The sequence below is a fragment of the Rhinolophus ferrumequinum genome, chromosome 23 (assembly GCF_004115265.2).
Source record: "Rhinolophus ferrumequinum isolate MPI-CBG mRhiFer1 chromosome 23, mRhiFer1_v1.p, whole genome shotgun sequence".
Lineage (NCBI taxonomy): Eukaryota > Metazoa > Chordata > Mammalia > Chiroptera > Rhinolophidae > Rhinolophus > Rhinolophus ferrumequinum.
Genome location: NC_046306.1, coordinates 21,064,039 through 21,080,879, shown reverse-complemented (window position 1 = coordinate 21,080,879; position 16,841 = coordinate 21,064,039). Strand labels below are relative to the sequence as shown.

At 44.8% G+C, this 16,841-nt stretch overlaps 1 protein-coding gene across 5 annotated transcripts in view; it reads left to right on the top strand.

Annotated features, from left to right (window-relative positions):
• The first annotated feature begins 4,992 nt into the window (after positions 1-4,992).
• The window catches only part of RALY (RALY heterogeneous nuclear ribonucleoprotein), a 72,254-nt gene continuing 60,405 nt past the window's right edge, over positions 4,993-16,841 (top strand). The window contains exon 1 of one of the 5 annotated variants that reach the window (XM_033094746.1): positions 4,993-5,012. The gene's annotated coding sequence lies outside the window, so the exon portion shown is untranslated. Of the gene's footprint in view, positions 5,013-5,210; positions 5,477-16,451; positions 16,471-16,841 lie in introns of those variants that run through there. The other 4 variants (XM_033094747.1, XM_033094744.1, XM_033094748.1 and 1 more) reach the window with 4 other exon arrangements.

Genomic DNA, 16,841 nt, shown 5'->3' with positions numbered 1-16,841 from the left:
CCCAGAAGCCTTAGTGAGCAAAGTGGAATTTTCTGAAGATTAGCATCCTGTCAAAAGATTGGCACCTAACAGTACGTTTTATTAACTAAAATATTTAAGGTGTGTATGCATCATATATTATGATTAATCCACATTTGAACTAATCTTTTTGATGCACTGATCAAATATGTCTTGATAACATGAGACAAAGGGGCTTTGTCCATATTTGTTTATTGTCTATCACCCCCAATAGAATATATGATGGATATGACATTTAAAAAATATTATGTGTATGGTGTCTTATGAGTTCTCTCAGATGCAAACCTCGGGACCAGATGTTGAGATCAACTAGTTAACTTGGGGAATGATCCCAGGAAACACCATTAGTAGAGTGGGGTGTGAGGCAGGGAAGGAAAAGTTGTCAATAAATCATGTGTGATCACGTAACTTAACCACTGTGCACAAATGGAATCTAATCTCAATGAGGGACTCTGACAGGCAATTAAGAACACCCCTCAGAGTTATCCCATGTGATGGGTGAGGACACTGTGGTCACCATCAGGTCCCCATCATTCATTGGTTGAAGGATATTTTTGTGGGCATTACATTGACAGTATTTCTGTCTTGTCTAGTGCATGAGCCAAGTGTGCTCCTGTAGCAAGGGCTTTTGGGTCATAGTTGCAGCAATTAATCTTGGAGCATGAGTTGAGTGCTGAAGAGTATTGACCTTAAACAGACAGCCAGATATGTCTTTAGCAAAATGGGTTAATTCTAGAACAACAAAGAATTGCAAGTCAAGACATGTGGTTTAATGGTGAACTACAAGCAAGTCCAGAGAAATAGAGGAGAAAAAAACCCAGCCCTTTTATGGACTTGGGAGGGGCTGTTGTAAATGAAGAGTCCATTGGAGGAAACTCAAAGTTCGAAGTACAGTGACTTTTCATTGGCTGTTATGGCAGTCTCCCATTGGCTGGGCTGTTACTGGGCAAGGTGGAATGTAAAGTAGCTTCACTTCCCCTCAGAGATGGTATGTCCTTCCAGTTGGGGTCAGTAGTGTGTGCTGAGTGACACATACATAAGAATTCTCTCTTCTAGCTGCCTCCCATTCCATTTAAAATGAGATTTCGGTTCATTAATTTTCAGGGGAGGTGAAATGGGTGAGGCTCTGGCAGTTGGCTACAGATGGGCTTTTCTTCTTCTAAATCATGATATCCTGGGGTGTCCCACCCTGACATTGGCTCGATAGGGAGGGGAGGGTGGTCCACACATGGGTACACATGCTGTCCCTGGCGTTGTAGATTAGTCACAGAGGACAGCAGAAGGATTCATGTGTGGACTGGCTCACACTCAGACACCATCTTGCGCAGAGAAAGGGGTTGGGGGTACAGAAATATGAAACTTTTATTTAAAAAATACTACAGGCATACTTCTGAGATACTGAGGATTTGGTTCCAGACCACTGCACTAAAGCGAATAGCGCAATAAAATGAGCCACATGAATTTTTTGGTTTCCAGTGCATATAAAAGTTATGTGTATGTTATACTGTAGTCTATTAAGTGTGCAATAGCATTAAGTCTAAAAAAAAGTACATACCTTAATTTAAAAATACTTTATTGCTAAAAAGTGCTAACCATCAACTAAGCCTTTAGCAAGCTGTAATCTTTTGCTGGTAGAGGATCTTGCCTCGATGTTGATGAAAACAGTATCTGCGAAGTACAATAAAGTGAAGCTCAGTAAAATGAGGTAGGCCTGTACTTAAATGAGACTATTTTAAACTGGAAGAGACTTATGTTAATAATTAGATTTATATTTTTCTTTCGCAATAATAGATAGGGGAAGCTCAAGAAAAAAACTGTCACATAGAAAATAAAGGACCTGGACTTATTTTTGCACCTATGAGTTGTAGAGCATAGATTTCAATCCTATCACAAATATAATCTCCATGAGGACAGGAGAGCCTTTACCTGCTTTGATCATTGCTATACTTGTAGCTCACAGCACTGTGCTGGGCCCAGAAAAGGATGCTAAATAAACATTTGTTGAATGAATATATGCTCTGTATTTTCCTGCCAGTGACCCCTTCCCTTTTGAGATCCAAACCATTTAATTTCAATTAGTTTATTGCAGCTTCACCCAAAGCTGGGCAGGAGTGCTGTTTTCTCTTGGACAATTAAGTGCTTTAGTAGAGAGCCAGGGTGTGAGGGGCTGCTCTCTGTGCCCCATGCAAGCCTGGATGGACTCGTAGAGAATGTTGAGACTGTCAGAACACTGGCTGATAACTGAAGGGCTGTGTGGGTCCCTTCAATTTAATGTCCTCTTAATTAGTATAAATAATGGCTGAGTTGTCCTTCACTGCCACTTGACTCATTGCTGTCTCCAAGGCTCATTATGATCAGGGATGAACAGCATTCCTCCGACCTCTTCTGTCCTCACAGTCATGAAGCAGAGCTGGATCCCAGGTCCAGCACTGCCCCTTTGTAGTTGGGCGACCTTGGGTGAGTTGCATTCCCTCTCTGAGCCTCAGATTCTTCATATGGATGGTGCAGCAGCCTTGAGGATGGCTCTAGGTTTTTCTCTCTGCATGGTACAAACATATGTGACTCTTCTACATTGCAGTCCAATACCTCTTCACCCACAGGGATTCCCTTAATGATATGGGTCTGGAGTCAGCCAGATCTGAGTCCAAATCCTGGGTAAAATTCACCACCTCTTCCTGGCTGTGAGGCTTTAGACAAGACACTCAACAACAATGAGCTGCACTGTGTTTTCTAATTAAACAAACAAAAAAAGATACACCCTCCCTTCCTCCCCCCCCCCCCTGCCAGATGCCAGGCACTATCCTAAGACAGCAGAGTTTGAATCCTGGATTTGTAGCTTGTTAGCTCTATGATCTTGGGCAAGTCACTTAACCTCTTTGACTTAGTTTCCTCATCTGTTAAATGGGAGTAATAATAGCATTTTCTTCCAGGATTGCTGTAAGGAGTAAGTGAATTAACATATGTGAAACACTTAGAACTATGTCAGGAACATAGCAAGTGCCAATAAATGTTTGCTGTTATTATGGTTACCATTTCATTGAAAGTATACAACCTACTCTGGGAAGAAGTCTAACTTTCCTCACTTCTAAACTGAGAGTAATAATACCCGCAGCATAGGATGATTATGATTATGACAAGTAACATAGGCAAAGTAACAATAGCTAATTATTTATTGAGTACTACCATGAATCAGATAAGCTGTATGAGTCAGCAATGTGCGTGACAGCAAGAAGCAAAAATCAAAAGTAACAGTAGCACAGATATATGGGGCTTTATTTACTCAAATAAGAAGTCTAGAGGAATCCTGGCTTTTTCTGTTTTTCTGCTTTACCATTCTTATCAAGTCAATCTTTGCTCTCAAGATTTCAAGATGGCTACTTTGCCTCTGTGCATCACATCTCTGTTCTAGGCAGAACTTGGGGGAAGTGCAAAAGGCTGAAGAATGCCAGTTGAGTCTATCTCTTAAAAAAAACCTTTTCTGATACTAAACAACTTCCATTTGCATAGCACTGGCCAGAACTCTGTCATCTAGGTTGTATGGGAACCCTAGGTGCTAGGGAGCCTAGGGAATCAAGCAAGCCTTCATAGCAAGGGAGGTTAGGTACACAATTTGGGGGTAGCCAAAACACATATGATAAATAGACAAATAAATGACAAGACTAAGAAATACCACAAAGGAAATGAACAGGAGGCCAAACTAGACAACATCTTTAGGTGGGGTGTTCAGGGCAAGCCTCTTAGAGGAGGTGATATTTAGGCAGAGTCCTGAAGCTTAAGAAGGAACCAGAAGTTAAAAGCGGTGGGGGAAGAACCTCCCTGGTTTTGGTCTCAGTGTCACCATCTCTCTAATTTGGTTTCTTTTCCTTTTGAAGCGAAACACAAAGGTCATTAAACAACAAAGTGGAGTTACAACTGCTGGTCTGGCAGAGCCGGGATTCAATTCAAACTCTGCCTCGCTCTCAGGAATTCTGTCTCTTAGGCAGGTTCTGGCAGAAGCGATGTGAAAAATACAATCAGGAAATCACACGTGGGACGACGCATGGAGAATTTGGCCAGTTCCCAGCCTTCAAGGAAGTCTATAGCTGAGGACTGAAGGGCAATGGTCCTCGTGTGCTCTCGGAACACCCCTCCGGCTGTGCTATGGAGGCTGGAGCACTGATTTAGCTGACGGTTTCCGACAGAAGAAATATTCAGGAGAGAGGACCACCACCCAGATCAAGTTATAAAACATTTTCTGCACCCCAGAAGGGTAAAGGTACTTAAATTGAACCTATTTTTAGGTGGGAGTGGCACCTCCTCCACAGACTCACCCTCATGGCGGCCTGTCCGCCCAGTCCCCTCCTAGGTAGGGAGGAGCGAACCCTCGCCCACACCACGCACTTGGTTCCTTGAAAGTGAAAATACTTGGGGCTCCTTCCTGCTTGGTTTCTTCCTCATCCCTCGGCACCGCCCCCCGCGGATTTGTCTGGGTCCCATCTCCTAGGTCCCTCCTATCTTCAGCACCACCCCCGCGATCTCCCTCTGGGTCACGCCTCCTTCCGGCTCCTCCCAAGTGGCCACCTTTGGGCCCCCTCCTCCCTGCTCGGCTTCCGGGCCCTCCTCCTCCAGTCCCGCTTCAATCTTTCTTTCCTTTTGGCCCCGCCTCCCCAGCCTCCTTTCACCCTTGACTCCTCCTCTGGGCAAGGCCTCCCTTTGGCCCCTCCCACTCCCCCCCTCCCGCCTGCCCGCCCCGCTTCCACTGATCTGGCTCCTGGCTCTGCGAGGCCTGTACTGTCTTCCACACCTGCCTTGCGCTCCTCTCTTCTCTGGCAACAACACCCTCAGTCCCCGCCCACCTTTCGCTCCATACAGCTGTAAGCGACTCTCTCTTCCCGCCCTTAGCCCCGCCTTCCCAGGTTTCCACCTCAGTCCTTTTCCTGTCAGACTCCGCCCCGGCCCCTCCTATCTCCTCTCCCCGCCGAAGCTCTGGACCTTTCCACAGCCATGTTGAAGGGGTGGGTAGAGCCCATGTGCCTGGGAAGCTGGGCTGTGTCAGGGCGGGACTGGGGACTCAACGAGCTTGTGTTACCATGTTCTGTCCTAGAGACAGAGGCGGGGTAGAGGGAGGGCCCGGGGCCAGGGCCGGAGCCCCGGGCGGGGCCGAGTTGAGGGAAACCGCTCCGGGAGCCCTCACCCCCGCGCTCCTCAGTGGTACCGGCCGAGGGAAGGACTCGCAGCTGCGGGGCTCGCGCCGCTGTCAGTGCGGCTGGGCGCGGAGCGGCGCGGGCGTAGGGCAGTTAGAGCTGAGAGAAGCTGAGGGGGCGGTAGTGGCGGCGGGGGCGACTCCCACGCGGGTGTGCTCAGCTCCTCACGCCGCGGCCGGGTCCGCTTTCTGCCTTCCTCCTTCCCTCCCGCCCCCGAGTGCGGTGGCACCGCCTTCTTCCGTGCCGCGCGGCTTCCTCCAGACCTCTCCGCGCGGGTGAGTGGTGGCCGCGGGCGTCTCCTTAGGGGTGTGGGGGGTGTTCCTTGTTCCTTTTCGGTCGCCCACTAATTCGCGCGAGCCTCTGCCTATTTTTAGAAACTCTTTTTTCGGCTATTCTTGGAGTCCCAGGAGCCCGAGTAACTCCCGGCCCCCTCCCCCCGAACCTACCCCCACCCGGGCCGGAGGCCCTGGGTCGCCTGCCCGGCCCATCCGCGCCCGCTCCCGGCCGCCCTGGCGTTTCCTGCCCGCTTCCTCCCTGCGGGCCGGGCCTAGACCGGGAGTTGGCGGGGTGGGCCTGCGCCCGCTAGGAAGTTGGAGTCTTTTGTGCTCGCGCCGCGCCCCGCCCCGCCCGGCGGGGGGAGGAAGGAGGGGAACGGAGGCCGCGCTAGGGAGGCCCTGGGCTGGCGGGGCTCCGGCCCCGTCCCCGGGTTTCTGCCTGCTTCTTCTCCCGGGCTGGGTCTGCGGGCTCCCGGTGGCGCGCAGAAGTGGTCCTGCCTCGCTCTCCACGGGCCTGAGCGCCTCCTCGGCCCTCACTTTTGCGGGTCCCGGGCTCTTTGCACACCTTGGGCTTGGAGAGGATCCACAACAGGCCCTCGAGCTGGGGCAGTGTTCTGCACTTAACGCAGCCCCCTTCGCAGCCGAGTCTCAGTTTGTTCTTCTGTGAAATGGGGGAAAGAAAGTCGCTTCGAAGGGTGTTTGTGGATTCAGGGAGGGAAACTAATATGTGGAAGAAGTTAATACCAACAGGAACCATTTAATGAACTTGACTCGGGAACTTCATAAGTCTTACTTCATTTAATGCCCACAGCGGCCTTCTGGGATTAGCCCCATTTACAAAAGCAGAAATCAAGGCTCAGAGAGGTTAAGTAATTTGCTTCAAATCACAGTTAGTAGCCACAGAAATGTAAAGCCGTGGTGCTGGTACGTGTTATTTATTTCTTAGTGTGAGCTTCTGTAATCTGTGTGCAGAGGGGATTTGACTTGGGTCACTCCGTTAGAGACGTCACTCCGTTCTTCCTGACTGCTGGGCCAGTGTCCACTATACTGTGGATGAAATCCCATTCTGGGGCTTCTGGACGTCCAAGGGAAAGGATGTTACTATGAATTTCTTGCTCGTATTGCCCATTAGAAGTTGATGGATGCAGGAGACTCCAGATCTCAAGCACAATTCAAGTTCCCTGGGGTTTTGGCTCAAGGAAGGCTTAAGTCATTATAAACAGTGAGGGCCATCCTTTATTTTGTTTATGGCATGTTCCTCCCCCCCCAAACCTTGCATGTTCTCTATGTTTAGATTTATAGCTCCTAGTTGGGGGAAGGAGAGCAGGAAGTGGCTCAAGTCAACTGCTTCAGCTCCTTACCTTCAAATAGAGTTTTCTCCTATTTTCAGATAAGGCCCAGGGGGGTAAAAGTGAATTAAAATTAATTTTGGCAAGTGTTCTAATGTGTTTGATGTCCATTATGGGGAGTATCTGAAAAGCAGGCAGAGGATCTTGTTCCTAGGCCAGGTCTTGAGGAATCTCCTGATGTTTGCATTAGTTCTTCGGAGTCTGGAGGTGTGCTCTGCTCTCCTCTTTCCAAAATTCTGGATTTAGGAGTTGTGGCATGTAGGAGTCTTACAGACCATCTGGTACAACTTCTTTATCTGCATTCCCCTCCCTCCCTTGTTAACTGAACCTTGGAAAGGGGAAGTTATCTGAATTCACAGACTACGTTAATGACAGAATCATAGTTAGAACTCCCAGTCTTTTGTCTCCTGCTCCAGTATTTTTATTTCTACCATACGTTGCTACCTTTTGAAAGGGCACTAAACTACTTTTGCAGCCCTTCAGACCGGGAATCCTGAGTAAATTAAAATCACAAGGAAGTTATATAGCCACTCTCCATGTCTCAGATTTAGCATTAAAAGGAGGCCAGGCTTTGTGCATAGGTGTATTAGTACTCAAAAGTCACCACTTTTACTTTATAGTACTTTATGGTGTAGTACTCTTCTGTGACCATTATCTGAGTTCATTTCTAATCCAGTCCTGTGAAGGAGTTAGAGAGTTTGGTTTATATCTCCTTTTTGCAGGTATAATTGAGAATTGAGACACAGGTTAGGGTGCTTGCCTTGCTTAAATCACAGAATTAATGATGAGGGCAGGACACCTCTCATGGGCAGAAGATTTGATGTGACATCATGAACTAGCTCCTCATTGTGGCTCTCTGAACCTCAGTGTCCTTATTTGTAAATTCTCACAGGGTATGGGGACTATGAGAAATGGCTATTAAAATGCATTATAGTAGTTGTGAGCAGGAGGAATAGTAGCTAACATTTATTAAGAACTTACCATGTATCAGTCACTGGACTAAGGACTTCTGTGCAGCACCTCATTTAATCCTTAGAGCAACTGTATGAATTAGGTACTGTTATTATTCCTGTTTTACAGAAGAAGAAAACGGGTTAGAAAGTTTACATGACTTGCTCAGGGTCATGTAATTGCCAGCTGCAGACAATATAACTTTAAAGCTGGTGTGCTTTATTTTGTAAAAAGTATACATAAAAGTTACCATTTTAACCATTTTTAAATGTACAATTCTGTGGCTTTAAGTAACTCAGATTGTTATGCAACCATCACCACCATCCATGTCTAGAATTTTTTTGACTACCCAGACTGAAACTCTGTACCCATTAAACACTAACTGGCTATTCCCCTCTCCCCGCAGCCCCTGGCAACCATCCTTCTATTTTCTGTGTTTATGACTTTGATTACTCTAGGTACCTCACGTAACTAGAATCATACAATATCTCTCCTTTTGTGACTGGCAAAGCTGGCGCTCTTAGTGCTTCCCTTAACCTCTGGGTGCTCTGTAAGTGCAAAATGATTATTAGTCCATCTCGGCAGTAGGGTGTGGCATGCAGCTCTACTTTTTCCCCCACTCTGTGGATTGAAGTTCTTTATCACTGAATCCTTTCTGGAGATCTCTACTTGTCTCTTTTGTATTTTCCAAAGAGACCTCCTACCCTTGAAATAGATCCCAGAGGATTCTTCACCCTTGTCTTGTTTGTACCTGCCTTTCTGACTATCCAGGGTTTGGGCATATAGGGCTGCAGTGATCGACAGTAGCAGTGCTATGGAAGCAGCTCAAGTCAGAACTATTCAGAGAACGATTAAATGGATCACCTTTATGAAATGCTCCCTCTTTGCCTTCTTCTTTCCATAAAGGCACATGAGGGATTACCTTTTGGGTTCCTAGAGGGTATTTATGGTTCCTCATTGCTTGCAGGTGGTTAAATGGTGTTAAATGCTGTATTTAGCCTCTCAGAATTCCCTTTGGTTTGACTCTGTGTGTTTGGGGGGGTGTGTGGAGAGGTGGGATGTGTGGTGTTTATGTTTGTGAAGGGTAGTTGGGATTTTGTCCTGATACCAACAGGGGTGTGGGCTGGGAGGTGTTAATGAGATGGGTAATAAGGCAACAAACAGATCTAAGGAGTTGCACTTTGTTTAAAAAAATCTGATGATCCAACATTTCCTACATGTTCAAATCCAAAGCCCTGAGTGTGATAATGAGGTCAGAGTGTGTTGAATTGTTTATTGTCTAGAATCCTGTTAGTTGAGGGTCTTCAAAGTTATGTAGACCAGCCCGCCACCTGACCAACATTTGAAATGGCTACCTCATGAGATTGTCTTTCATTAGGCACCTCATTATTGGAAAGTTTTCCATTCACTGAACAATTAAGCATGCCACACATCGAACTAATCTTGGGGATTTGGGTATATACAGCCTGGTGGGGAAGACAGGCAAGGAAACAAGCAGTGTGAGAAGTATTGTGACAGGACAAACACCGTGCGAGCACAGAGGGATAGTAACTAACCCAGCCTTGGAGGGTAAAGGAAGACTTCCTCAGAGGAGTTGGCTAAGCCTAGATCTCAAGAAAGAAACAAACATAAGCCAGGAAAAGAGCTCTGGAGAGTCTAGGAGGTGACAGAGATAAGACTGTTCTAGATGGAATAGCAAGTCTAGAGATGGTGGGGATAGTAGGTAAGACTTTTGGCTCTTTTACTGGGTCTACCAGATACTCTTCTGAGCATTTAACTTATTTCTTCCCATAACCGCCTTGAGAGGTAACTGTTATTATTCCCATTGTGTAGGTGAGGAAACAGACCGGGGGTAGGGGTTAAATAACTTTCTCTTGTCGTGTTTTTAATTTTCCCTTTGTTATGTGATTTTTAAACAGTTTGCTACATATCTAAGTGTAATTTTTTAGATTCCTGAGTGGAGCATAAAGTATGAAATGGTGGATGTGGCAAGAGATGAGACTGGCAAGATAGGCAGAGCAGAGGCCAAGTCATGAAAGGGCCTTGTTGCCCAGGTTGAGGAGTTTGGACTTCATTTCACCATGAGGAGGCCATGATCCTGTGTGCATTTTAGAAAGATATCTCTGGCTACCTACTTTGGGAGTGGATTTGAGGGCTAGAACGCCATAGGCAAAGAGACCAGTTAGGAGGCTGTTGGAGTAATGCTGGCAAGAGGTGATGGTGTTTCAAGTGAAGAGTATGTGTGTGTGGGTGTATGTGTATTATAGAAAGAAGATGGAATTGAATGATGAGACAATCAAAGATTGTTGGTGTGGAGGATAAGGAAGAAAGATGACTTCTAGGTTTCCACTTGGTACAGTCGTATAATAGATGCCATTAATTGAGGTGAAGACACAGGAGAAGGAGCATGTAAGAAATGAAGGATTTCTCATGTAGGGTCTTACATTTGCTTTCATTTACCTTCCAGTTATTGATTCTAGTTCTTCGTGGGAAGGGCAGAGGGGAACGGGAGCAGACGTGAGGGAGAGTATGGCACAGCAAATCTGGTAACTATACCTGGCTAAACTGGGTTACATAAGCACTAGTTTTGGAAAAGAGGAAATATTAGCTCCTAGACATCCAGGCCCTGCACAGCTCTGAAGACCGCGTATGGAAAGCCAAGGAAACCTTACTTTTTCTTCAGATAGAGTCCTTTGGCACTGCTCTGTCCATGTCCTAGTGTGTTCCTCTCTAAGTCACCTCTGCTTACTCTTTGCTTGGCACTGAGAGAACAACGATGAGTAAATCAGCTTGAGGAGCTCAGACCCAGAAAGGCAGCGGATCTCAGTAGCTTAGACACAGTGGTAGAGGGAGAGCGTGGGGTGGGGCAGGTCAGGGTGGGCCAGGATGGGGAGGAAGAGCAGGAGGGATTTTTATTAGGGACAGGAGTCAGGAGATCCTGCTCTGTGCTTCAGTCTTTTTGTCAGGTGGCAAAGGTCCAGGCTTATTCATCTGAATCATGATGGAAAATAATGACTAGATGACCCCCAGAGTCCCTTCTAGCAATAACATTTTATGATCTAGATGATGATTTAGATAAAATATCTCTGGAGTGGTATTCTCTTTCTCTCCCTCCCTCTCTCCTTCCCTCCCTTCTCCCTTGTTTTCTTAGGCAGTGGTAGAGGGGTAGGGATGGAGATAGGAGGGTTTTCACAAGAGTATCTGTTAAAAAACTAGTTGTGTTCAGTTTTAGATCCTGTACAATGTACAACTGGAAGGGAGAGGATGACAGCTTTACTGTTAGCCTGCTGTCCTGCAGCGGCCCCTTGGGTACTGCAACGAAGTTTCCGATCCGTGATGGGGAATAGGCTCTCAGGACTGGAGAGAGGGGCAGTGGGATAAATTATGAGCCTAGTCATGAACCTGAGGATCATCTGGTCTGGTCCCTGTTACGAACTCTCTGTGGGCCCCTTTTCTTCTCTGGCCTGTTTCCTCATAAAATAATCTGGGAGGTCCCTGAAATTCTGTAAAGGCCCAAAAGATGGGCGCTGGGGACAGGAAAGGATTGGAGATTCCTCTCTAGTCACCTGCCCCTCCCCCACTTAAGTGAATAACTAGAGTCAGGCATCTGTCAAGTATCATTGTTAGTTATCTTTTTTGACTTTATAGCCCTTGCTTTTTCCTCAGTTTTGGCGACTTTCTGTCACTTCATAATGGCCTTCATGTGCTGTACCTCCCGGGAGGAGGGGACGAAGGATGGGATATTGTACCTAGGTTCTAGTCTACATCCCCAGAGAGCCATTTAGGCTGTCTACTGGCCCCCACCCCCCACCCCCCGTTCTCTATGCTGAGGTAGGGGTGGAGAGTTTGTAGCTGAATACTCAGGTTTTCTGTCCCTCAGACACATGTATTTGGAGTGCTTCACTGACTAAAGTGCAAATCTGGCTGTCCTCCCAACATGCCCAGTGTAGTTTCACTGGGGGAAATAGCATTCAGTGGGCTTTTGATGTTTGCCAAAATTACATTAATTATAATTACCTAATACTCTCGGGGATCTTAGTCTTCCTGTCTGTAAAACAACGGGGTTGGACTAGATAATCTTGAATGGTATTTTTACCTCTTAACAGTCTGAATTTCTGGCTTAAGAATTCATCTCTGGAAGGAGAAAGGGCTTTGCTACAGCACTGTTTCTCAGAGGGTTAAATTCTGGGTTCACAGATACCTTTCAATATATAAACAGATGGATATTGCTTTTTAGAGTGGACAGATTGCTGAAAAATTGCTTGTGAGATGAATTTATCAAATTGTCTGCTGAGTTCCATTACAAACTTGGAGCTGTTGTCCCACGGGACAAACTTGGAATCCAAGACTGTAAAAAAAATTACACTTAGATATGTAGCAAACTGTTTAAAAATCACATAACAAAGGGAAAATTAAAAACATGACAAGATTCCCAAACTACTAGGACTGGAAAAACACTAGACCAGAAATTTGCATTGCCTTAGAGTTTTAGCTTTATGAAGTAGATATCTCTACTGAGGTTACCTGGCCCTTGAAATGCCATCTGCAGGGACTGAATACTAGTTGTTTGTCAAGGTAAGAATCATTGCTTTATTCCAAGTAAGTACTCTCTTTTAGAAGGCTAGGTTTAGAAGCTTGATGTTATTGGCCAGGTTTTCTTTATTCCAAAGACATTTATCTGGTATTAGCTGTCTCCTGTTTCTTTCTTTTATTAAGGATTTCACTAGTTAAAGGTACTGTTTGCATGTACTGTTGATCTGTTTGTCTAGTTTCCTTTGTAATTCTTTGTGCTGGTGAAAGCAAGCTCAGCAGTAGATTTAAAAGAATAATTTCCATAACTCATTATTTCTCTAGGTCTGGGTTTCTTTTCTGGAAGGTATGGTCATGCTACCCGGAGAAGTCAAATGTTGTTCCCTGCTTACATAGACCATTTTAAAGCTTTGGGGCTTTGTTCCTGCAGGTAGCTGTAAGCTGGCACTGAGAAACGGTGCTATCAACATAATAATGATAGCTGTGCCTGAATCAGTTGAATACAAGAAAAACTTGTCTTCAGCCCTTAAAAACTCACCCTAAATTGATTTTTCACATCAATTAAAATCAGTTCTTACTAAAATTAGGGTTTTAGGTAGAGTTGCCATGCTAAGTAGTTTATCTAGGCGTTCTAACATGATTATGCTCTGATGTCCAACTGCCTTCCCTTCATAAGCTCAATCATTCATTCCAGGAATTTGGAGTATCTGCTATGTATTCTCCCTATGGAGAACCTAAAAACCAAGGAAAACAGGATTCCTGCCCTCAACTTTTCAGTCCTGAGAGGGAGACAAAAGTATAACAAATCCTAGATGCTTCTTAGCCCTGCTGTCCTGGTCCAGATATTTGGGTTGAGGGTTCAGACTGAAAATAGCCGAATTGATGGATGTATCACTAGGCAAAAAGACCTTTTTGAATATCTGACTTCCAGTGCTTAGATTTAGTTTTTGCCTTCCCTCCCCCTCTCCCTTTCTTCGTCTGTTATCCAGCTATTTATCCTTTATTGTTGAGGCGGCCAATACTTAGTGTGTAAAATCAAGAATGTTAGGAGAGGAGCCAACATTGTCCTTCAGGTGGGATGGCCAGACATCTGTCTAATGCTTTCACTGTTCTCCTCACATCAGTTCTCTGGCTGGCTTCCAGAAAGATTTGGTATTGTCTAGCTTCTTATTTTGGAATGAAGAAAATTAAGTTTCGTATTGCATCATTTTAAGTTTTATTATACTCAGTTTTGAAATAAAGTAGCTCTCTGTTTTGCTTGCAACTGGAATTATTTGAGGTGTAGTTTATGGCCTTTGATCAATTTGTGACTTATTAATTGTGCTTAAATTGTGCTTGAAGCCCATTGCCATTGTCTCTGCCAGCCTTCTTTGAACATGTTGCAGGACGGAGCCCTAGGAAATTGAGGGAACATTGAACTTATCTTGATCTTGAAATTCTCTTCCTCTTCCCTCAAAAAATAAATGTTACTTGGGATGCTGTGTTGTGTTCATGATTCCTTCCAACAATATAGCGTTGCCTCTGAGGCCTAGAAGAAGAGGAAATATGCCTGTGTTCATTCTTGAAGGTTGGGAACAATATTGAAATCAGTTGGCCAAACTGTATGGAGCCCGCTGAATGCTTTCCTTGGTGCTGTGAGGGATGGAAATGTCTATAAAGCATACTCTTGCCTTCAGGGCACCTATGGACTTCTTTAGGGAGATGAGATAATCGTCAAGATGTGGCTGATAATAAGGCAGTTTGAAGTAGAGAGCTTGGTTCAGAAGACTAAGGTCTACTCTTGTTCCCTGGCACCAGTTTGGCCAAGTAAACTAGAATAAGCCATTTCCCCTCCCTGAACCTCCATTTTGTCATCTATAAAATGGGGTTAATATTCTAGGTCTTGCCTTCTTCAGAATGTTATCGTGAGGAGCAAGTTAAATAATGTTACTAAAAGTACATTATAAAACCAGATGATGTAATTTATGTGTAAAGAATCAATGAGTTGTCAGAGGTAATAGGTAAATGGCAGAGTTTTCCATAGAAAGGGAGATCTCTTTGGGCTGGAGTGATCTGAACCAGCCTGTAGAACTGGGAGTAAAAAGGATGGAAGCATTTAGACAGGGCAATGATGGAACAAAAGACTGCAGGCAAAATTGATTAGGGGAAACAGTAGGTGAGTGTTCTCCACCCTCCTTGCCAGGTTAATAGGGTCGGCATATGTTCAGCTTTAGTAGTTACTGCTGAACTCTTTTCAAAGGCAGACCAGGTCACACTGTCATCAGTGGTGTCTACGAGAATTCCTGTTGCTCCATATCCTTGGCAACACTTAGCATTGTCTATTTTTTTTTCATTTTAAGCCATTTTGGTTGGCATGTAGTTATAGATGTGATTTTAAGAACCGTAATATGAACTCTCAGGTAGCGCAACCATAAAGGGGTGAAATGATTGGGAAGTTCAGAGGAGGGAGAGAAGCTTCATTTGTGGGATTGTGGTGCTGGGCAACATTTATGGAGGAGTGAATATTTGAGCTGGGCCTTGTGAGATAAGGATAGTGACCACATAGGCATATTAGCCAGGACCCATCCCAATTTCTAATATTCTGCTTGGATTTGCGCTTATAAATTATGAAACACCAATATTTCTGTGTCTGGACTGTATGTTCTGGACTACCCAGAAGCAACACAGCGAGATACCTTTTCTCAGTTGCTGTGCTTCTCTCCTTTCCCCTCTCTCTTTTTCCCCAGAAAGTATGTTCACAGGAGATTTAGACTGCAGAATGGAGAGAGAGAGGACATTCTGTGCAATGGGAACAAGTTGAGCAGAAATACAGATGAGTGACTAGATGGCGTACATCCATATTCCTGCTAATGAGCAGAGGGGGAGGACATGTCCTACACTTTGGGGGTGGGTGATAACTTCTAGCCTGGAGCAGGAGGAAAGGGTCATATCATTTCTAAGCCAATTTGTATTTAAACTGGGTAGAAGGATGAGAATGACTTTGTTTACAATTACATTATTTCAGGGAAGAAATTAATCCAGCAGTCATACTTGAAATATGTTGAAAGAGAGTTTGTCTTCTCTTAAAATGAAAGGGGAATGAGGGGAATGCCAAAACCTAAAGAGCTTAGTCTCTCAGAGTTCATCTATTACTTGTATATTTGCTCAGGGAAAAAATGCCATTTCTTTGTCAGCTTTTATTCTGCCGAGTGAACCCTGCCGGGGTGTTTATTTTCTGTAGTTTTACCAAATCACTTTGAAGGCTGGCATGAACATTGATCATGTTGTAGAGCCTTGCTTCTTTGTTCTGTCAGCAAATATTAGAAAATGTACCTTAAATTACCTGGTTGGGGGAAAATAAGGTGGCCCTGCCTGCTCCCAGAGAGCAGCACTTTTCATGTTCAGCATTAGTCAGCTCCTGCTCCTGTGTGTCAGGTCTCGGGTATTTGTCAGGAGGTGGGGTGTTACCTAGAGCTGCCACTGGGGACATTCACCAGACGGTATTCCAAGGCCTTCTGTCGACGAGACTGGTTGAGCACTTGATTAAAAATCTGGCCTGGGTTTTAGATCTAACTCTACCTTTCATATTAATGATCACTACCATGAATTGGGTGCCCACTGTGTCAAGATACCATATTTGGTACCTTGTGTTCATATTAATAGAGTTGATATTTACTGAAAGTTACTATGTACTGCGTAAGTAAGTCGTATGTGTGTGTGTGTGTGTGTGTGTGTGTAGAAATCTTTTAATAAATTCATGTATAAACCTTAGATTTATATATAAAAATTTCGTATAAATTTTATATATAAATAATCATGTTTATTCTCACCTCCACCCTAAGAAGTAGGTTCTGTTGATCCTCACCATATAGATAGGAAACTCAGACATAAGAAGGTTAAGAAATATGCCCACAGTCACACTGTTAGTAAATGGGATTGCATCTCTGTGGTGTGTTTAATGTTTATCTTTTGTATTTCCTATAAATTGGTGATTGTACTTAGAGGGTAATATCTCTTAATCCTCCTGGCAACTCTATAAAAATAGGTCTTATTCTTATTTTGCAGGTGAGAAACGGACTGAGAAAGGTTGGGTGACTTGTTCAAGGCCTCGCAGCAACCTTGGATTTCACACAGGCCTGGCCTTCAAAGCCTTTTGTTCTTTCCTTTTCACCACGTACCCATTCTGTGAGCTTGGGCAGGCCGTTTTAAGTTTTCTGGGCCTTAGTGTCTTTGATGTGTACTACACTGAGCTCTTAGTGGAGTTGTGTCTATGTGGCTAGGACCACTTGACTGCCTGCCATGAGATGGGACAGTACTAACAGCTGCGGGTGATACTCATACGAATTAGACTGTCTTCAAGGGGCGTGTAATCAGCCAGGATCATACGCTGTTTCAGACATGGAGTGTCTTTTGGCCATCATGAAGCTATAGGATTATTAATCCCCCATAGGAGCTTCCTTCCTAGCCTCCTTGCACCCTTTCTTGCCTTCTTTCATGCCACTGTTGCCAGGTGCCTTTTCCTAAAAAAGAAACATTTTTGTTGTGTTCTCCCTGCT